The sequence below is a fragment of the Hyperolius riggenbachi genome, chromosome 9 (genome assembly GCF_040937935.1).
Source record: "Hyperolius riggenbachi isolate aHypRig1 chromosome 9, aHypRig1.pri, whole genome shotgun sequence".
Classification (NCBI taxonomy): Eukaryota; Metazoa; Chordata; class Amphibia; order Anura; family Hyperoliidae; genus Hyperolius; species Hyperolius riggenbachi.
In genome coordinates, this window is record NC_090654.1 from 245,897,358 (window position 1) to 245,920,801 (window position 23,444).

Genomic DNA, 23,444 nt, shown 5'->3' on the forward strand with positions numbered 1-23,444 from the left:
ACAGTTTAACTGTGTGCTGACCAGAAAGCTGTTATGGGTAATGGCTATTTTCAAAATGGAGGACGGAAAATTCCCTTGATCATAGTGAACAAATAGGACGCAGCACAGGAGAAAGACACTGAGGAGTAGACTACTTGGATGGTAAGTATGACTTGTGTATGCCTATTTTGACTTTTATTTTCAGTACAGGTTTTTTTAAGGAATATCTTTATAAAGAATAAAAGCCTTGCTGAGAATCCCCTATGAAGAGATGGACTAGTCCAAAACCTGTTGCTTCTGTCAGATTTCTACTACCTACTGTAAGTGACAGCAACATAGGAGAAAAGTAATTTATGGCTCATTTTACTCTGGAAAAAAATGTACTTCTTATTTGTATATGTTTGCACATATTTTATTTTTTACAATTTTTCGCCATAGTGCTCCTTTAAAGAGAAACTCCGACCAAGAATTGAACTTTATCCCAATCAGTAGCTGATACCCACTTTTACATGAAAAATATAATGATTTTCACAAACAGACCATCAGGGGGCGCTGTATGACTGATTTTGTGCTGAAACCCCTCCCACAAGAGGCTCTGGTACCGTACAGTACTCTGGGCAAACTGCCACAATGTAACAATGACACACACAGGAAATGGCTGTTTATAGCTGTCTGTTAAAGCCAGAACAGCTACATAATCTGCCCAGAGTAACAATGTCACCATGTAATACATGTCAGAATGTGAATCTGGGAGAGGAAAGATTTTACAATGAGCAAACTCTGACTAAATCATGTATACATAATTATTGTAAAAATTAAGCACCTTTTATATTAAATTATTTTCACTGGAGTTCCTCTTTAAGCATGATTAACTTGCTAACTGCTGCTAACTGTGTCGCTTGCTTGCAAGATCTATCTGTCGATATTTGAACCGTATTCTTGGATTACACAGATTATGTTGATAAGGAACTGCTTTTAATCTTAATATATGATTGCAGTGCCTGGAAGTCACTGGTTATATGTATTTGGCCAGATATCAGTTTATTAAGTGATTTTGGTGTATGGTGCAGCTGCAACATCTATATATCCAAAAATACTCAGATTGGGTGATCCTACAGATTGCACGCAGGCATGGGCTCACCAGTACTCAAGAGTGGCTAAGCACTCGAATGCGTGATTTAAATGAGGCTTAATTCCCGCAGCTGTGCGGCGGGGAAACAAGGGGTTATTTGCCCATAAGTCCGTCGTATATTGTGCACTCCAAATAGCTTGCACGTGTCCTATTGGACGCGCTGCAAGACTCACTTCCTCCTTCCGGCTTGAAAGAGGAAGTGCGCATAGTGAGTCTCGCAGCGCGTCCAATAGGACACATGCAAGCTATTTGGAGTGCACAATTTACAACAGACTTATGGGCAAATAACCCCTTGTTTCCCCGCTGCACAGCTGCGGCAATTAAGTCTCATTTAAATCACGTATTCGAGTGCTTAGCCACTCGTGAGCCCATGCCTAATTCTAGGTGTGAGGGTTTGTGTGTTGGAGATCCCAATTATGGATGATGTGAGAGTCAGTGCAGTCCTAATTCCATGATTTTAAAACCTTTTTAATTAGTGTGGTGATCGTGTGAAGGCTGTTTAAATAAAGATTTTGTATTTTTTGGAAAACTGAGGTCTAGATCCACCTTCTTTTCTGTCCATTTACAGGGGCGTAGCAATAGGATAGGGGTTGCAGAGGTTGCGACCGCATCGGGTCCCCAAAGGGCCCACACTCAACTACAGTATTAGCTCTCTATTGGTCTTGTGCTCATAATAATCACTTCTATAGATACTTTGAATAGTGGTAATCATTAACTAGCTGTTCTTCATCCCCTTCTTGCCCCTCTGACACTGTAGTTGCCATTGGCAGGTTTTGGTGCGACGTATCAATTTTTATGTACAGAGTGCTTGGGGGGCCCCATTGTAAAACCTGCATCTGGGCCCCCAGCTCCTTAGCTACGCCACTGTCCATTTATATATAATTACGTTAACTAAGTTGTAGACACTCTAATGATTTACCACACTGCGAAGTGAGGTGTATTTACACCCATCCTCTGTGTTACAGTAATTTTTCCATGTGAGGACTCTTCTTTCATACCTTAAAAAATAAGTCATTTTTGAAAAGTTTTGTGAATAGAGCCGATTGTGTGTTTAAAGCTCTTTGTCAGATTCCAAGCTCGTGACTGCATCCCTCTGCAGACACGAGCCCAGCTGCACCGCGCCTGCACAAGCACAGCTGCGTCTCCGCGCAGTAAGCTGGAGCCGCTTGTGCATGCATGGCTGTGCTCCTGTTTAAAGAGAAGCATGATCATGAGCTTGGAATCAGACAAGAGCTATAAATACACAATGTGTACATTGTTAGTGTATGCTCTATGCGCAAGGGGTTCGGGCTCGGCAATGGTGGACTAGAGTACAACATGGGAAGCCTCTGCAGGATCCCGGGGCTCCACTCTTCACCTTGGGTACACATTAAAAACCATTTGAAACGGGAGGTAACGGTGGACTCTTCAAGCATAAGCGGGGCTATGCTCAGGGCCGGATTTCTGGCAAGGCCACATAGGCCATGGCCTAGGGCATTAGAAATATAGGGGCGGCTCATTGAGGGTAGTAAAGCTGTTCTATGCAGCCATCCCAATCTACAAGGACAGCTTTAACCTTTGAACTCTCTGTCCTGTACTTGTGTCATTCCAGCAAGACCTGTAAGCTCTATCCTGCAGGTACACATCAGCCTAACTGGGTCCATCATTAACAACATGGCAGGCATAACATAAAAGTTCTTAAGGAAAACATAACTTATAATCTATATGCATATTACTAAAATAGCTATTGTCTGTGAAACCAATGATGGTTGGGGCACACAGAGATAACAACCATACAGACGGTATAGTCGGCCTAGGGCGGTAAAAAGTACAAATCCGGCCCTGGCTATGCTGCATCTGTGCAGTAAGGTGGAACCGCTTGTGCACAGGCAGCTACATGCTACTGCACAGGGGCGGGTGTGCTAACGCGGGTGCAGAGCAGCCACACTCGTGCATGAAAAAGAACACGACTGCTGTGTACAGGAGGGTCACAGGCAGCGGCAGAGTTCTGGAGGACAGCATGGGAAGCCTCAGGAAGCCTGCTTACTTAGGTAAGTATTTGATTTTTAACCCGCGGTTCATCTTGGGTACACCTCGCGCTTTCTTTAAAGAGGACCTGAACTCAGAACTTCCTCCCTGCTCTAAAAGATACACAACAGCATAAAATCTTTAAACAACAAGCATTTTTTGTTACAGCTGATACAAATCCTAAAATAAATCTGCACGGTTTCTACTTCTTGATTCATGGAAGCAGACATATTTTTAACAGCCTGTGCTTAAAATGAGCTTATCTGCCATCTCTGCCCTGGCAGTCATGGGACACAGGGGAGAGATCAAATTACAACTTGTGGTTAGACACAAATGATGGGAAATTAAACAGGCTAAACTCTCTAAATTCGATTCAATACAAAAAGAACCGGTTACTATACCTTAGGATGCGTTCTGTGAGGACGCATGGCACCAGCTCCTGCTGTCTCTCCCCACCTGCCTGCACCCGTCACCCTCACCTAGGGTGACACCTGGTGCACCCATGGGCAGGGAGGGCAGCGGCAGCCAGCGGTAATGCGTCTGTATAGACGCACTCTCAGCTATACTAAGTATAGCTAAGCAAAAAGCATCTTTAAAATTTGGCTCCAAGGCTCCCCATTGGTTCCTCATCGACCAATGGGGATCCTCCTGATCCCCATTGGTCTGATAAGGAACCAATGGGGGCAATTGGAGCGACATTTTAAAGATGCTTTTTGCTCTAAGCTATACTAAGTATAGCTGAGAGCAGTGCGGCGGGGGCGGCGTGTGTGACGTCGGGGCGGTGGAGATCTTCAATCAACATGTAACAGAAGGTCGCAAGATGGAGGATACTGTCGTGGGACCTAATTGACGTAGGATTTTTTTCTTAAAGGTACAGGTAAGTATTTCTGAAGATTGCAAGACAGAGAATACTGTCGTCGTGGGACATAACAGATTATACTGCGAAAGCTTTTCCGAGGATAATGGCGTGGGAATTTTTTCTTAAAGGTACAGGTAAGTATTTCTGAAGATCGCAAGATGGAGGATACTGTCGTGGGACCTAATTGGCGTGGAATTTTTTCTTAAAGGTACAGGTAAGTATTTCTGGTTAAAGGATACCACAGCCCACAGGCTGTGGTAAAATAAATGCAGCATGGTGTAGGGGAAAAAAAGGACATACTCACCGCTCCCCTTGCTCCCAGCTGTCGGGTCCCGCTCGTCTGCTACAGCTCCCGGTACCGGCCGACTCTTCTGACTCCTGACCCGGACATGCTGCGCATGCGCAGTATGTCCAATCATCTTCCCTTCTGCCGTCGCATCATGATGGCAGAAGATCGGACACTCCCCCGCCTCCTCCCTGCCCAGCGTGTGCGCTCCACTAATAAAGCTAGCGTGACATGCTAGCTGGAGTCACGCTGGGAGCGGCAATTTGGAGAGAGTGGAGGGGGAGTGAGTTGGGATGGACGGGAAGCAGGCACTTTCATAATAAGTGCCCGCTTCCCGTCCATCCTAACTCACTCCCCCTCCGCTCTCTCTCCAAATCGCCGCTCCCAGCGTGACTCCAGCTAGCATGTCACACTAGCTTTATTAGTGGAGAGCACACACTGGGCAGGGAGGAGGCGGGGGAGTGTCCGATCTTCTGCCATCATGATGCGACGGCAGAAGGGAAGATGATTGGACATACTGCGCATGCGCAGTGCAGTATGTCCGGGTCAGGGGTCAGAAGAGTCGGCCGGTACCGGGAGCTGTAGCAGACGAGCGCGACCCGACAGCTGGGAGCGAGGGGAGCGGTGAGTATGTCCTTTTTTTCCCCCTACACTATGCTGCATTTATTTTACCACAGCCTGTGGGCTGTGGTATCCTTTAATTTAGAACATTAAAGGACTTTTCTCTTTGTTGCGTTTTTATTTCATTTAACCCTTTATGGAAATGGGTAAGGGGTACTTTTCACCCCTATACTCATTTCTCCTGGGAGGGGGGGCAGGCATCTGGGTTCCCCTTCTTAAAGGGGACTCCCAGATGCCACCATGAACCCCCCCCCCCCCCCAGGGAGTCGTCGCCCCCACCTCCGGTGCCCCAGGAGGAGGTGAGGGCGACGACTCCCTGGGGGGGTTCATGGTCCATGGATTAGACAAGGGCTCCGGGGGGGGGAGGGGTAGGCTTGGCCGCCCCTCCCCCCGAAGGCCCCCCATACCATGGACCATGCGGGCTGGTATAGCTCAGGGTGTGAAGCCCCAGTCGGCTGGGGCTCCGCATTCTGGCTATCCCAGCCTGCATGGGGGACAAGGGGTTACAGAGGCTCGGGAGGGGGGACACCACGTCATTTTTTTCCAAAAATTTCCCACACTCAGAACATGACACAAAAATGTTATTTAAAAAAAATAAATAAATAAAATGTGTCAATTTTTTTTTAGATATTGTTTCCCAGTATCTTTTTAACATATCCTGCAAATTTGGTGTTGCTAGGATTTAAGGGGACTTTGCTATTAACTGCTAAAGTCGGCAGGAATTGTTTCTGCAGAAATGTCATTAGCGATTTAAATAGATACATTTTCCTCTTTGAACATTGAAAATTGATTTTCTCAAAAACTATAAGGTCTTTTTGAACAATTTTTTTTCTTCGTGTTCCCACTGTTCTTCTTAACATTCCCTACACATTTGGTGTTTCTGGCATTTAAAGGGGCTTTGCTATTAACCGCTAAAGTCGGCGGGCGTTTAATTTTCCCACGGTCAGAAGAAAAATATTCAAAATCGATTTTTCAAAAACTATCAGGTCTTTATGAAAAAAAAATGTTCCTCTTGTTCACACATTGTTTCTTAACATTCCCTGCAAATGTGGTGTTTTTAGCGTTTAAGGGGGCTTTGCTATTAAACATTAAAGTTGGCGGGCAGACATTTTCCAAATGGCAGCAAAGCAGGGCTTAAAACGATAAATATCGTTCAGGCAGGACAAAAAAAACAACTTTTAAAACGATAAATTTCGTTCAAAAAGTCTGCACTATTTTAACTTTTAAAACGAAAACATCGTTTTAAACTAATATCGGGCAGAAGGGGGCGCCATTATTTAACCGGCGCCATTTTTCACTAGACGCAAAACAGGGTGCATTTCTCTCTGTTTTGCTTCTGTTCTGTGCAAGAGATCAGGTCCACTTTAAAGTGTTTTAGACTCATTGGTGCCTCTGTTATCTTCTACTGATCTTGTTTGCCACCCTTGGTGGAGCTAACTACCCCTTTCCACCCCAGAGAACAACATCTTAACCCTCCTGGCGGTATAAAAAAATCTGCCAGGAGGGAGCGCAGCAGTTTTTTTTAAACTTTTTTTTTCCTATATCATGTAGCGAGCCCAGGGCCTTCGGCGATCTCCGATCAGGAAATCCCGTTCAAAGAACGGGATTTCCTGGAGGGCTTCCCCCGTCGCCATGGCGACGGGGCGGGATGACGTCACCGACGTCGCTGACGTCGGGACGTCATTGGGAGTCCCGGGCCACCCCTCGGCGCTGCCTGGCACTGATTGGCCAGGCAGCGCACGGGGTCTGGGGGGGGGGGGCCGTGCGGCTCGACTGATAGCGGCGATCGTGAGCGGGGCGGCGGCGATCAGTGTGCTGCCACAGCTAGCAAAGTGCTAGCTGCGTCCAGCAAAAAAAAAATTAAACAAATCGGCCCAGCAGGGCCTGAGCGGCACCCTCCGGCGGCTTACCCCGAACTACGTTCGGGGTTACCGCCAAGGAGGTTAAAGTGAATGGGAACAGCATTTTAAAAAATGAGACAGATACTTATCCAAGGAGAGGGAAGGCTCTGGGTCCTATAGAGCCTTCCGACTCCTCTCCTGGTCCCCTTGTTCCGGTGCTGGCTCGCCTGGTAGCAGTATTTGACTAAATTAGTCAAATACTGCTTTACCCGGCCGAAGGAGGCTTCAGAAGTCTTCAGGGAGCCCAAGTGCTCCTGAAGAAGGGCGGCCCTGTACTGCGCCTGCGCAAGCACGCTCTCTTGCAAGCTCACGCCTGTGCAGTATGGAGCTCTTTTTCTTTTTGTGTTCTGAGATTTTTTTCAAATCTGTCTGATTCATCCAACCACTTAAGGACCAGGGGATTTTGGAATGATCTACAGCCCGCAGCACCGATCAGGTAAAAGGCAGGGCGATCAGACTTCCCCCCTTTTTTCCCCACTAGGGGGATGTCCTGCAGGGGGGGATCTGATCACCGCCGGCTACTATTGATTTGCGGGGGGGCTCCTCAAAGCCCCCCTCCGCAGCGTTTTCCGGGCTCCCTCTGCTTACCTCCCTCTCCCATGTCCTCTGTGCGGCGCAGGACGGATATCCGTCCTGCGCCTGATAGAATAGGCTTCTGCCTATCAGATGCCGGCGATCCCCGGCCAATCAGAGGCCGAGGATCGCCGATCTACGTCACGGCGCTGCTGCGCAGCAGCGCCGTGTGATGTAAACAGCGGGGATTCCTTCCCCGCATGTTTACATTATGTGTGCGAGCCACGATCGGCGGCTCGCACACTGTTCACGGAGGCAGTCTCCGTGAACTGGCATGGAAAGCGGGCCGTTTCCATGCTATACTACTAACGACCCATCGACGCCTATGGGCGTTAGGCGGTCGTTAAGTGGTTTTTAAACCTGTAAGGGCAAGGTCCTCCCTGAATTGTTTCTGGTCTTTATATTGTAGTTCTGTTCCTTCCAAAAAAGCACGTATTTACTGTATGTTGCGGAATGCTGTACCAGTCATAAAATATGTAGGCATTTACTGTGGTGGTTGAATGATGGTGAACTCTTTAAAATGTTCTATATTGTTACATGAATGTGAAATAAAACACCTGATTCACAAACACGCTTATTGTTTTATGTGTTGGTTTGAGCCACGGTACAGACCCTGGTGAAAGGCTCAAATACAATGCAACGGCCTTACCAGTACGCTATCCACAATAACTTACTGGTGATAATCAGAACTTTATGATACCCCCTGATAGGCAACAGGACAACATGGCAACCTTCATTTAAAAAAAAATAAAAATATGTCAGCCTCCGTATCCCTCTCCTTTACTTCAAGGGCTCTCTGTAATGATCCGCTCAGCTGCCTGCGCAGGCAGGCAGCTTTTTGACCACTGTTCAGGTCTGCATTCTGCAGGTCTCTGGAAGAGAGACCTTTTGTCAGTTTTGCAGCTTGCTGCTGCTAGGGAATTTGCATACGTTGGTCATGCAAATTTCCTAGCCACATCCTCTGGAGGTTTGTACTATAAATACCATGTGATATCACAGACCTGGGCTGGTCATAAGGGTTGGTCCTGTGAAACACTCCTGGAGTGTCAGCCTTGCTCATTGTTTGAAGATTAGCTTAGAGTAATTCCTGGGACTGCACTAGGCAGATTCCCTAGTGCAGTTAGGATTGCATATCATTTTTGTTTGTCTGTTGCGATTGTTCTGTCCCAGCGGTGGTCGACAGGAAGTCGTTCTGATCTTTGTTCTTGGAGTATAGCTGGAGCAGCGGTTGCTACCAGCTATCTCTTCTAATCTGTCTTGCCTGGATCACACTCGCCTAGCGCTAGTGCTGTGGATCCGTCTGATCTCCATCTCTCTTGCTGTTATCTCTCACTTATTCCTGTTTTCGTGTATCTGTTTTGTCTGCTACAAACGCTTGCTGGAGGCTCGGTGAGGTAACCGTTTAGCAAGCGCTCGCGTCCTCTGTTTCATGTTTGTCTGTCGGTGGTTAGTTAGGCGTGCTTGTCTCTGTTGTGCTTAACACGCGGAGACCGCGCATAAACGCGTGCACTGTTGCAAATGAGTGCGGTGTTCGCGTTTAGTTAGCGTTTGTTATTTTCCTTATCTTCTCATTGTATGATTTGCTGTGCCTTTGCTACTCTCGTGCTCTGCCTTGCTGTAGCCTTGTGTCACCTCTGGCAATCGCCTCTCTCGCGATTGCGTTCCTACTTCATATCTGCTGTTGTGTATGCATCGTCGCAGGTTGGCGACTAGTTTGGTGCACACACATACAATCTGTCCCTTTGCTCAATCTCATTCGCAAACGCTTCTCAGGTGATTGCGTTCTCACTCGGTTTCCTTTGTTGTGTGTCTGCCGTCGCAGGTGGGCGGCTAGATTGGTGGACATACATACATTCCTCATCTGTGCTTATTCGGTCTTGTGTCGCTGTTAGCAACCGCCATCTCCGGCGATTGCCCTCTCACTTTATCTTCCTGGTTGTGTGTTCATGGTCGCAGGGTGGCGACTAGATTGTTGAACACACATACCCTCTGTCGCTTTGATCTCTCTCTTTCAGGGCTACCTTGCCTGCGTTCCTTCCCTTCGTGCAATTCCTGTCTTGCGTCTGTGGCAGGGCAGAGAAGCTGTTCCTCTGCACTCCACAGCTCCACCTGCCGACAGGAATTTCCCTCTACAGGTGCGTTGCACCTTTTGCTGGGTTCCCTCAAATTATACGCTTGTGGAGGATTTCCGCAGTGTCAGCGCACGTCTTGTGCGCTGATCACGGAGAGAATTTCACAACCGTTACACTCTCACATGCAAAACACCGGTAAGTGGTATGATCAATTAAAGATGGAAAATGTCCTGTATTTATTGTATGTAGTGAAGAAGGTATTACTGGAAGCCAAGCAACCCAAAATATTAAAGGGAAATAATGATGGCAGCCTCCATGCTGGTCTCTTTTCATGTTTTCTTTAAAGATACTCTGTAACAAAATAGAAAAAACACCCCCTGGGGGATACTTACCTCGGGAGGGAGACGCCTCCGGGTCCTAATGAGGCTTCCCCCATCCTCCTAAGCCTCAGGGATCCAGTGCTGTCTTCTAGAGCAGAATCATCCACCAGGCAACCTGGGCAGGTGCTTGAGCCTAATTGGTGTCAAGGGGACAACCAGCCTCCTACTGTGATCTCTGATCACTAAGTTCAGCTTACCAAAAAGACCACAAGGGGACCCCAAAGCTACTACCTTGCCTAGGGCCCCATTACAACTTAATCCACCTCTGCTATCTCCCCCGAAAATACAGCCAGCAAGGATGTCAGCTGAGGCACAGTAGTACCTGCAATATTTACCTAGCGTGATCCTGCGCAGGCGCAGTAGCGACTTTCCGACCAGACTAAGGCAGAAATAGCCGAACCCGATTCGTTCCGCTCTACTGCGCAGGCGCGAGCAGGGCTGGATTTGTACTCTTTACCACCCAAGGCCGCTGTCACCAGCCGCCCCCCTTCAGTATAGGTAGCGAGATGACCCCTTCCCTCCAGTATAGGTAGCCTGATGACCCCACCCCAGTATAGGTAGTCAGATGACCCCTCCCCCTTTTCCTCCAGTATAGGTAACCAGATGGCCCCTCCCCCCTTTCCCTCCAGTATAGGTAGCCAGATGACTCTCTTTATCCCTCCTTACTTCCTCCCCCCCCCCTTTCAGTATAGGTAGCCAGCTTGCCTTCACACCGCAGCAGCCATCAGCATCACTCATTTCTCCGCTCATGTCCAGTGCAGAAGCTTCCTCTTCCTTTCTGTCTCCAAAGCTGCCCAAGACCATAGCCGCCGGCCACAATGCAAATGTGCACAGAGAGCAAGGTGGCCGCTGCACAGGCAGCTAGCAGCAGAGAACCGTGGTCAGGTGCTTGCCTGATCTCCCTGCATTGCAGCATTTGCAAGCTTGCAAATGCTGCACCAGTTTAGCCTACTGCTTTGGTGCCCTTGCTCCTGTGGTGCCCTAGGCCATGGCCTACGTGGCCTTGCCCTAAATCCGGCCCTGGGCGCGAGTCAGATTGGGCTCAGCTATTTCCACCTGAGCCTGATCGGAAAGCCGCTACTGCACCTGCGCAATATTGTGGTAGGTAATATACCAGGTGTTCGGGGGTTGCCAGTGCTGGTCTGGACCCCTGAGGCTCAGGAGGATGGCGGAAGCCTCATTAGGATCAAGAGGCTTCCCTCTCTCGAAGTAAATACCCCCCAGGGGCTTTTGTTTTTTTGTTTTTTATTTTTTGTTACAGATTTACATTTTAAGATTCTTTGCGACAGTTCCTCCTTAAAGAAAAACACATACAAATAAGAAGTACGTTTCTTCCTGAGTAAAATGAGCCATAAATTGCTTCTCTCCTATGCTGCTGTTATTTACAGTAAGTAGTACAAATCTGACATTACCGACAGGTTTTGGGCTAGTCCATCTCTCCATAGGGGATTCTCAGCATGGCCTTTATTCTTTATAAAGACACTCCCTGAAAAAGATTTATACAAAGATGTTGACCAACCTCCCTGCTCACCGTACACTATTTATGGCAGTTGGACGGAGCAACTGCCATTCACTAAGGGCATTTTGAAAATAAAGAAATCCCTGTGAACCCCCCATGAGGAGATGGGCTAGTCCAAAACCTGTCGGTTCTGTCAGATTTCTACTACCTACTGTAAGTGACAGCAACATTGGAGAAAAGTAATTTATGGCTCATTTTACTCTGGAAGAAACGTACTTCTTAATTGTATATTTACATATATTTAATATTTTAAGAATTTTGCGACAGAGGTCCTTTAAGTGAAGAAAGGTGTTAAGAGTAAAAAGTTAGCCCACAAACAATTGCTGTTCCCATTTAACTGCCAGGTTGTCGTGGGTTACCAGCAGCAGAGATTTTCAGGGGGTGGCAAGAGCCCAGCTTTGAATTGTTTTTTGCTAATAGAGCAGCCAGTAAACAGCTAAATCGCAGTGAATCACCTGTCAGAGACGCTTCACGGAGGCTGATGAATACGTCTCTCCTAAGCAATTTATTCAATTTGTTTCAAAGAGCGCAGTCAATTCCTGGCTGCTGTATAATCTCACTCGCAAGCAATTTCACACTTTTTTTTCTTCTTCTTCTTCTCTGCTTGCTACAATTGCAACCCACTCTTTTTTTTTTTTTTACTTGTGGGGGCTTATTATTAGCAACTTTGATTTTGTCATTGTGAAACAGGGCTGTCCATCATCCGGGTTGCTACGGCGATGACCAATAGCAGGCCCCTGAGTAGGAGTTTCCATTTGGCTCCGAATGCAGCATGACCTGTCTTATAGAAGCAAGCAGAGGGAGAAGACGAGAGCCCGGCATGCGGAAGGATGTACAGGGGATGAGACCGGTCCAGCACGGCAGATAAGCGTCGCAAGTTAGCGAAATAAACAAGGTAAGGCCAATTTTCTTTGTTTCCTGCCAGGCATGCAGGTTGTGCAGTCTCTTGCCTGTACAGAATGGAACTGCCACAGTGTTATCATTGAATGTGCTACTAAGGCATTGTGCTGCAAGCTCCTACAGAGGGTACCGCTATAGCATGAAGCACACTGGCCATGCAGCTGTAGCATCCTCCGTCAAGGACACTACATACTGCTATTAACCCCTTGCACTCTGACAGCACAACAGATTTTTTCTTTTTTTCACAGACAGCAATAAAAGCGTGGCCAAGGCCGTTAAAAAAAAATGGAGAATCTTAGTTTACAGAAAAACTGCAGCATTTAGCGTAAGCCAGTTAAACGCGACAAGGTGTCCTTCATTTACCTAGTAAGTACTGTAACCCTGCACCATGCATAGCACTGCAAGCAGTCATCCCGTGCATGGTACCTTATTGGGCGCATGCATGGAGGGGGGATTCTCAATCTTTAGCTAAGGGAACTCACTATCACTACCAAGGACGCCATGCATGGAGTTTGCGTGTTCTCTGTGTTTTGCGTGGGTTTTCTCCTTGTGCTTGTTTCCGCCCACATGCTGAAAGCATACTGGCAGGTTACCTGGCATCTACCCAAACTGGATGGAGTGTGTGTGAATGTGGCAGAGGCGGGAGACTATCGAAACAGTACACTGCGTAGTATATCGGTCTTACATGTATGCTATTAATAAATAAAAATATCTCAACAACCTATGCGCAGTTCAGACAGCAGTTACCAATCATACACTCAGCTATAGAAAAATGGAATTCTGAATTGCCAGTGGTGTAGCAATAGGGAATGCAGAGGTTGTGACTGCATCGGGGCCCCTGGACCAGAGGGCCCTCCTTCATCCATCTTATTAGCTTTTCATTGGTGCTATGCTGATAATGAACACCTCTATATGTGCATTGCATAGTGGTAATCCTTAACAAACTGTTCCCTGACTCTAAATACACCTCTCTGACACTGCAGCTGTCCTTGGGAGGTTTTGGGGCTCACTATCAATACAGTGCTTGGGGCCCCATGTAAAACTGGCACTGGGGCCATAAGCTCCTTAGTTAAGCCACTGCTGGTTGCTATGGGCTACACACATCTCTTTGGGAAATATCTTTGCCTGTTGCTGACTTATATAAGCCTGTATATAGGTTGTTCTGTATTTGCATGAGAAAACTGATTTTGTACAAATAAAAAAACAAAACAAAAAAAACATTAGAATCAGTGTGAGCTGCTGGGTAATAAATGCGACTGTAAAATAAAAAATGTATATATAAATATATGTACACGTGTGTGTATGAGTGTGGAATCTATCTATCTATCTATCTATCTATCTATCTATCTATCTATCTATCTATCTACTTATCTATCTATCTATCTATCTATCTATCTGCTATCTATCTATCTATCTATCTATCTATCTATCTATCTATCTATCTATCTATCTACCTATCTATCTATCTACTTATCTATCTATCTATCTATCTACTTATCTATCTATCTATCTATCTATCTATCTATCTATCTATCTATCTATCTATCTATCTATCTATCTATCTATCTATCTATCTATCTATCTATCTATCTACTTATCTATCTATCTACCTATCTATCTATCTATCTATCTATCTACCTATCTATCTATCTACTTATCTATCTATCTATCTATCTACTTATCTATCTATCTACCTATCTATCTATCTATCTATCTATCTATCTACTTATCTATCTATCTATCTACCTATCTATCTATCTATCTATCTATCTATCTATCTATCTATCTATCTATCTATCTATCTATCTATCTACCTACCTATCTATCTATCTACTTATCTATCTATCTATCTATCTATCTATCTATCTACCTACCTATCTATCTATCTATCTACTTATCTATCTATCTACCTATCTACCTACCTACCTATCTATCTATCTATCTATCTATCTATCTATCTATCTACCTACCTATCTATTATCAAGGGTCAAGGGTACCTATGGGGTAATTCTATCTATCTATCTATCTATCTATCTATCTATCTATCTATCTATCTATCTATCTATCTATCTATCTATCTATCTATCTATCTATCTATCTATCTATCTATCTATCTATCTATTATCAAGGGTACCTATGGGGCAATCCTATCTATCTATCTATCTATCTATCTATCTATCTATCTATCATATATCTTTACATGCGCACAAGTAATGTCCTTCACAGAATGGCCAGTGTTGGATCTTCGATCTTAATTAGCGGAAGCCCCATCTCCAGTGTGGCATAATGGACAGTTACAGTATAGTCATAATGGGCTGTGAAAGAATGTGACCTATGAATGCAAGTCTAATGAGATGGAGGCAAGGAGTAGCCTCTGCAATCAATTTAATGCACTGTGAGCACTAATCAAGGTTAGTTATAGAGACAGGAGTGCATTGCTGCGTGAATGCTTTAAGCCATTGCTGTACTAATGCAAAAACATTTTTGCCTAATTCCAAGGCCAGGGTACGAGGACAGCAAAGTCAAGGGAAGAACGCCAGTGTAGACTCGCGAATGAGAGGCGGATGGAATAATATTTTAGGAGCTGTTACTACAGGAAAATCTCCATGGAAATCAATGTGGCAGCATTTAAAGCAAACCCAAGACAAATGCAATAACAAAAAAGATACTTACCTAAGAAGAGGTAGGACCACCCCCACTGCAGGGACCCTCTTGTAAATCACGATCGTGCTTCTCTTCATGTACGAATGCAGTTGTGTTGCGCCACATGAATGAGCGGCTACGGCTTACAGTGCAGGCATGGCTGCAGTCACGCATGACCAAGAAAGGCCCCTTTTACACTATTGCCTCGTGTCATGGTACTCTCCTCCCGCCGCTCCTAGGTCGCAGTGGCCATTAGTTTCTAGGAGACTGGCCACAGTACCCGTGGTGTGACTCGATGTGACGGAAGTGTTTTGGATGACGCAGAGGTGGCGCAGACTCTGCAGAGCTGTATAAGCGGTACTGCTTGACACACAATTGCATTGGAGCCAATGGCAAGGGAATAATCTTGTTGCAGTAGCGGTGCAGCATGCATGGGCAGATCGTCTGAAAACCAGTGATGTACTCCCTGTCCAGGCGAGAGCACGTCACTGAGCGGGGGCGGGGCAAAGGAAATTACGCTGTCATTCTGCCGCAGGGTATTTAAAATATGAAGTGATGCAGTGCGATTGTCCTGCGGAGGGCTCTCCTGTGGCAGGACCATCACAACTCTCCTTGGGCCTGATTTACAAAGCTTTTCTGTTAAATTATCTCACCTTATTTATTAACTCACAATTTATCACTCCCTAGACTTAACACATGATTTACCTCTCCTTATCTAACTTAACTCATGGTTTAGCTCTCCTTATTTGACATAGCTCATGGTTTAGCTCTCCTTATTTGACACAACTCATGGTTTAGCTCTCCTTATTTGACATAACTCATGGTTTAGCTCTCCTTATCTATTTATCTCATGAATGATCTCTCCTTATTTGTTTATCTCATGCATTAGCACTCCTTACAGTTAAAGAGACTCTTAAGCCCCGTCTACACGGGGAGATGTTGGGGAGATATTGTGGCGATCGGCTGGCTCTTGCGCGTCCCCCCCCCGCGTCCCCGCCGCATTCGATTCCGAGCTCGTGCCCGCTCGTCCCCGCTTATCTCCCGCACGATTCCCTGCCATTGTCCCCTCGCGGGGATCAAGCAGGGAATTGGCGGTGCGGAGATCCGTCCTGTCGGATCTTATCAATCGAGCCGCATCAGCGGCTCGATTGATAAGGAGCATCGCGGCCGCATCTACTCTTGTAGATGTGGCTTAAAGTCTCCTAAAAACGAGGTTTTTACTTTAAAAACCTCTTTAACCTAATTGCCCCTCCTAAAACGCTGCATCCCCGCGGCTGAGAACGCCATAAATCACCCCTAATTCCCCCCAGCAACATCCATGACTTTCTTGGTCGTAGATTTTGCTGCTAGAGGAGGCAGAGCTTTCAGCTGCAGCTCTGCCTCCATGCGCGTCAATCCGCGCGTATCTCTGCGAAGGTGAAGTGAAGGAAGACTGAGAGGGGCGGGGAGAGGCGGCGATCCGCGCTGATGGACGCGTGGAGAGGCAGAGTTGCAGCCGAAAGCTCTCCCTCTATGCGGAAGGAGCTCCGCGATGTCCCCCAGGTAATTTGGGGTGATTTATGGCATTTTCAGCCGCAGGGATGCGGCGTTTTAGGAGGGGCATTTAGGTTAAAGAGGTTTTTAAAGTAAGAACCTCGTTTTTAGAAGACTTCAGAGTATCTTTAATGTGAAAAATAACTAACCTTTGTGAACCCTCCCCCCCCCCCATGTGTACAATTAGCTTCACATATCCTATAAGCTCTTGACAGACATGTTCCAGGGGTCCACGTATGGCAACGGTGGGGGCCAGGAGAGTGTGCAAAGTCTTTGCAGGATCCAAAAACTTCCCTTTTTTAGGGAAGTATTTTTAATTCAGCAGAAAAGTCTTTATTAAGCAGTTTTAAGACAATGATCACATATTCGCCAATAAAACCCACAAAAAAGTTAGATACACTGATCAGTTGCATAAACTAGTATTTTTCTTTTAAAATATTTTTTGCCTCGGCTCGGGTACATTTTAAAAGATTTTATTATTTTATCAGTGGCGTAGCAATAGGGGATGCACAGGCTGTGACTGCACTGGGGTCCCTGTACCAGAAGGATCCAAAAGGGAACCTCCTTCAACCAGAGATGGATTAAGATGTAATGGGACCCTAGGCAAGGTAGTAGATTTGGGGGCCCCTTGTGGCCCTTTTGGTAAGCTGAAGTGGAGAGAGGACAGAGAAGGTGGCAGGTGGACCCCTTGATACCCACCAAGACCCAAGCACCTGCCTAGGTTGCCTGGTGGATGATCCTGCTCTGCCTTCAACCTCTGTATTAGCTCTTCATTGGTACCAGAATGGTAATAATTATCTGTGTATGTGCTTCGATTTGTGGAAATCATTAACATACTGTTCCCCCCGCTTACACTTCTCTGGCACTAAGGCTGGCCTTGGCAGATTTTAGTGCTCCATATTAGTTGACAAGACAAAATAACATTTATATCACACTTTTCTCCTGGCGGACTCAAAGCGCCAGAGCTGCAGCCACTAGGATGCGCTATATACACAGTAGCAGTGTTAGGGAGTCTTGCCCAAGGTCTCCTACTGAAAAGGTGCTGGCATACTGAACAGGAAGAGCCAAAATGGGAACCCTGGTCTCCTGTGTCAGAGGCAGAGCCCTTAACCAGTACAATATCCAGCCACTAAGAGACTGCATGAGGGGACTCAATGTAAAACTTGTACTGGGTCCCAATGCACCTTGGCTAGAACAATGGCTTCCATAAGGTAGGAAACCCCTTTAACTAGAGCAGGGGTCTCAAACTCGCGGCCCACGGGCCATTTGCGGCCCTCGATACAATATTTTGTGGCCCTCGCTGGCAAAAGCTTCCTTATAGTTCGCTTCAGTGCTCCCAAGTAATCCGCCGCATCCCCGCCGCTAAACGAGGGCTGCAGAGCCCCCAAATCGCCCAGGGGGGCAATCCGCCGGCATTTCCTGGAAGGGGCAGAGCTTTCAGCTTCAGCTCTGCCCCTCCTGACGTCAGTCGCCGCACGGATTGCCGCCTCTCCCCACCCCTCTCTGTGAAGGAAGAGTGAGAGGGGCGGGCAGAGGCGGCGATGCACCGCGATTGTGAAATTCCTTATGCGGCTCAGCCTCATCCTGACTTTGCCTCCTGCGGCCCCCAGGTAAATTGAGTTTGAGACCCCTGAACTAGAGTCTAGTTGGAAAGGAATGGAATATGGAGTTATAGGCAGGACCACATCGGCAAACAACTGAAGGGGTGATTCACTTTCTTTATGAAAGTTGAAAATCCCTTTAAAGCTGTCAGCCATACTAACTCAAAAACAAACCCCACATATATAAGTAGACAAATACTTGCTCTACTAACATATGCATTGCACTGTCCACGTTCTGATTTTAGTGTTTTATTTTAGTGAAAAAAAGAGAAAATCCTTATTAGCATTTCCCATATGAACCGTGGCTATTTTTAAGTGAATCCTGATGTCATTTCCTTCCTAACTCTCCTCTGCCTGATTGTGTATGCATTGCCTGCCCTTCACTATAGAAAGTACATTGTCTCTCAGGAAAGTGCATGAGAAATATTGGCCAATCAGAGAGGTACAGAGGTGTGGGATGGGAAAACAGGAGGGAACGAGGCTTCACCCAATCAGGCTGCATTAGTTAAGTCTGAGAAGAAGCAGAGGAGCAAAAAAAAAAAAAAAGACAACCCAGCATGCCCTGCAACTTCCTTTTTGTGTACCAAATTTTGTGTGTACCAAATAAGTCATGTAAACTGGGGAATGATCATTTATCAACAAGAAAAGTTATAGTGATTTTAAATTTTGGATTGCCTGATTAGCATCCTTATTACTTGTTTACCAGATAAAAATAAAGAATTGATTTTTGATTTTATGCACGACAGTTACTCTTTAAAGTGATCCTGAACTAACGTTGTCCAGTATGAAGAGAGCATATGATAATGCACTACATAATTAGGGGTCACCATTGGTGATATCTGGAGTTTCAGAGATTGGCACAGATGCAAGTAAAGTGATTTGAACTCTTGGACGTTCCTGTTGGTCAGTGAAGCCATCCATCACATTGCAGGACCAATAGAGAAGTTTAAAATGATCAACAGGGCAGGACTTCCTCCTGACACTCCTAGCAACTGGGCATATATAGAGCAAAATACCTTTTGTCATGCAGTCTTCACTGAAGGTGGCCCCTGACTATGAGCGCAATAAATTAACGTTTGGGAAGAATAAGTAAGATGTTCGGTAAAATACGGAGTGTAGATCAAACGTGTTTTACCACATTGGAAAGTAGCATTCACAGACCTAATATCAAATGCTGCGTAGCTCGTAGCTTGTTGGCAGTACTTTGTGATTTTTTGACTTCGGTAACATACCGCAGAAATTGGTATTTTATCAGGTTGTTGTTTTAGCAAAATGAACAGGTGGATTGTGGGTATTGTGAGAGGTGGAGATATGCAAATAAGTCACACGACTTATTTTAGCCTCAAATGCCGGGTGGAGAAGCTGAAGGCAACATTCGGTTGAGTGACGGAGAGAAGGGGGCGCGAACGCTCCAAGCATCTTGACTCTCCACAAACCAAACTTGCTCAAACTTAATACAGTATAACGACTGGTGAAGTGTGGCGGTATTTTCATGCGGTATTTACCGTTTCGATGTCCATCGTTTTGCTTTGTGAACTTAGAAAAAATTGACATTTTTCCAACTCAAATTGTAATTTATCAAATAAAAATGATAGAAATCCAAACATCTTTACCGCATTTTATGTTTCCACGGAAACGACTTTGGGTATTAACCACTTAAAGAGAATCTGTACTCTAATATTCTTACACTAAAAAGCATACCATTCTATTCCTTATTTTCTCCTGTGCCCCTCTGTGCTGTTTCTGCCACTCTCTGCTGCAATCCTGGCTTGTAATTAACAGTTTTAGGCAGTGTTTACAAACAAACTAACCAGCTTGTGATAGGCTCACATAAACAGAGTGTGCGAGTCATGCAGAGTGTGCAGGGGGCCTGCAGAGGGTGTGTATCGCTTCTATTCAATCACAAGCAGCCCTGCATATTCCACACATTCAAGCCTTAGCCCGACAGACACGACAGAGGAAAGGAGATAAGATTTAATACAGAGACAGTGCAATTAAGGTGCCCATACACTCGTCAGATTGGCAGCAGATAGATAAGAAATGCATCTGATGATCTATCTGATGCGTTTTTAAAACATTTTTTACCAGGATAGAATTTCAATAGATTTCAGTTTGAAATCTATTGAAATTCGATCTGATGGCATTTTTTTGCCATCAGATTTCCATTAAGGCCAATGCAAACTAATAAGCAATCTCATCAGATCGACCTAAATTTTCCACCCTGCCAGTTCGATGGAAATCCATCGAAATCGATTGAAATCGGCCATCGATCGGTCGATTGGCCAACCGATTTGCAATCGATCGGGATCGATCGGTCGGCCAGAAAATCGGCTGAGTGTATGGGCCTGTCATTATCGCTGCTGCAGCAGATAGTAGTGCTGCAGCTCAGGCAGTTCTGATCTCTTTCCATGCAAGCTGCATAGCTTTGTCTGCCTTTCCCTGCTGTCAGCTTGTGACTGATTATCATTCACCTGTGTGGGAATCTGCATGTCTGCTCCCATTGGATGACCTCAGTATAAAGATCTGCTTCCTGCAGGACTCCTCGGGTTTTCATAGCTTCAGTTTAAGCCTGTCTTGCTGTCGCTTCAGCCCCCGATCGTGTTTCTTGTTCTAAAGATACTTTGCTGGTTTTGCATCATATATTGGTTCATTGCCCATATATATGCATACCAGCACGTTTATTATTTTCCTTGTATTCGTGTTACGTTGATACATCAGTGACGCTGATATATACGTACACGGACTGTTTATATCCTGTGTTCAGCTAGTCAGTTCTAGCACGTTGATCACCCGTGCTGAGCTAGTTATCCTGTTCCTGGTCCTGTTTGTGGATTGCGTTCATCTCTGCGAGGAGATAACGAATCCTTCTGAATCCTGTCCTGTTACCGTTTGTGGATTGCGTTCATCTCTGCGAAGAGATAGCGAATCCTTCTGAGTCCTGTTCCCTGTATCGTTCCAGTCCTAAGTCAGTGTTCCTGCTTATGTCATATATCGGTTCATTGCCGATATATACATATGTTAGTCAGACGTTACAAATAGTTTCATTGATAGCTGTAATTGTAATACGCTAGGAAATCATACTTATTGTATATTTATCTGTGTTACATTCATCTATCTTGATCCTGCTATTTCCTGACTATCCTGTCCTGTCTTTGTGAGGCACGCCATCGCCGCAACGCATTGGCTGCCTCATTCCAGTCTGTTTTATTGTGGACGCTTGCTGTCACTAAGTAGTGGCTAATTAAGCAAGCGTTCATTCTGACTACCTGTCCTGATCTCCCCAGTTCTGGTTTATGCGCTCAGCGCTACTTTGCGCTGAGACGTTATAGCGAAAGTATTGTTTGTGGCTGTCGGATCTGCACTGGCTCTGTGCGCCACAATCTCCTATTGGAGTCAGTCCTCCCCTCCATTATACTAGGGATAGCCTGTTTCCTTGTGCTAGTGTGTGTACCTCCTTCACGTCAGCTCATGCGTTGCATGCTGACTGTGGAGAATACACCACCAAGCCTTACATTATGAAAACACCATTACCAATCCCCATTGTGGGGGGGATTCCCAGAAAGTATGACACTGTTAATTATGGTTCCTGTTCCTTCAAGAAATTTGAAGAACTTAACTCTGAAACAGAAAATGAGTTTTTCTCTGAATGTGCCAGGTTCCTGGCCAATCCCGATCTCCAAGCGACTCCTGTTTCAACCTGGGCACTCCAGCTAGTTTATATTTTGTTTAAAGGGCAATTGCTTCAGTGGGCATTTGATGTTCTCGATCATTCCGATTTGAAAGAAAGGCCGCTGGAATTTCTAGCGTTTGTGATCCATAACTGGTTGCGCATAGATCCATTGCCTTTTCCTCTAAATGAACTCCTGGCAGCAGGCCAATCAGCTGTCCCTTCAATTGTTTGCAAAAATGATCAGCAAGCAGAGAGTGTTCCTGATAATTTTCCTGCAGCCTTGAATAAATCACCAAAAACAGCAGGGTCTAAGGCAAAACGCAAACGTTCTAAGAAACGTGTCCGATCTGCAGAGTCGTTATCCTTAGCGACTGAGACCTATAATGAGATTCTGCCATTAACAGATAATGAAATGCAATTGTCTTTCAGGGGAGTTAAATGGACTTATGAAACTACTAATGAACTTTCATCACTGGCTAGGGAAAATAAAGATTTTTGTTTAAAAGAATTATCTGAGTATGATTATGAGGAGATATTACAGAGTATTGAACAAATCAACTTATTTGTGAAGCAAGGAAAGTTTGCATACACTACAGTTCAACACTTGCTACAGGTATTGGAGATTCTTAAGAATAAGGAATCTGCCAATCACCTGCTAATTAACCCAATATATGTCCCTGCCACAATCATATCTGCAAACTGTGATCTGCCTGTTAAGTATGCTTGGAATCCTCCATTTGAGAAAGGAGAGATGGAAGCTCTGGTCAATGAATGGAAGAATGATTCAAGTTCATTTTGTCAATTTTACAGTGCAAAAAGTGAATTAGTATTGAATGCATGCATTAAGTCTGCCTATAACCTAATAAAAACTGGTGTGTGTGGGTATGACTTTGTGGCTCCATTGATCGATGTGTGGAAAATGATTTTGGACGATTTTTATGCGATTCAATCAGTTGATACCAGGGAAGACACACTGTCAATTGGAGACTGTCCCACTTCTCCAGTTACTGAGTCCCTGCCATGTCTTGTGAATGTTCCTGTAACTCCAGCCTGTACCATGGATAACTCGGTGTTACTTCCCAGTAAAACAGAAGCCACTGATACTTTCTTAACTTTGCCCTGCACAAATTTCTCAGCAGAGAATCCAGAGGTCCTGCTGACTTCTGAGTCCAGCCTAGCCAGTACTCATGAGTCTTTGTTCAGTGAAACAGACACCAGAAAAATCTTGCCTGTCTCTGCAAACACTTCTGCAGAAATTACCTGTGTTAATAAAGTTCAACTCCTGTCTGATCCAGCACATGCCAATAGATGCACTACATCAGTTTCCGAGTCCCAGCAATCCTGTCCAGAAACCTCAGAACCCCAGCATCTGAATTTTCCAATTTTACAATTGAATGGTGATTCAGATGCGCAAACATTGTGTTTTGATCTTCCTGTTTCTACACCTCACTCTAGTTTCGTGAATAACTCAGAGCGTCTGCTATGTGAATCCGAAATCGCAGAATTATTACCGTGTTCAGAAAATGTTCCAGTAAATTTGCCCTGTACCATGAATTGTGCAGTAGATCTCTCCAATGAAACTCAGGTCACAGAATCATTATGCTGTCCAGCAGGTGCTTCCATGGTTTTGCCCTGCAATATGGACTGTTCAGTGATCCTGTCCAGTGAAGCTGTGGTCGCAGAGTCTTATGCTTCACCCAGTACTTTGGATACTTCAAACCCTCTAGCAGAGGAGTCTGAGGCACTGCTTACCTCAGTTGGTGTTGCA

The 23,444-nt window shown here is 45.4% G+C and overlaps 1 protein-coding gene across 2 annotated transcripts in view; it reads left to right on the top strand.

Moving 5' to 3' along the window:
* The first annotated feature begins 63 nt into the window (after nt 1-63).
* Nucleotides 64-23,444, top strand: part of AKAP5 (A-kinase anchoring protein 5) — a 66,483-nt gene continuing 43,102 nt past the window's right edge. Inside the window, exons 1-2 of one of the 2 annotated variants that reach the window (XM_068252062.1) lie at nt 64-141; nt 12,020-12,224. The gene's annotated coding sequence lies outside the window, so the exon portion shown is untranslated. Of the gene's footprint in view, nt 142-11,763; nt 12,225-23,444 lie in introns of those variants that run through there. The other variant, XM_068252061.1, reaches the window with a different exon arrangement.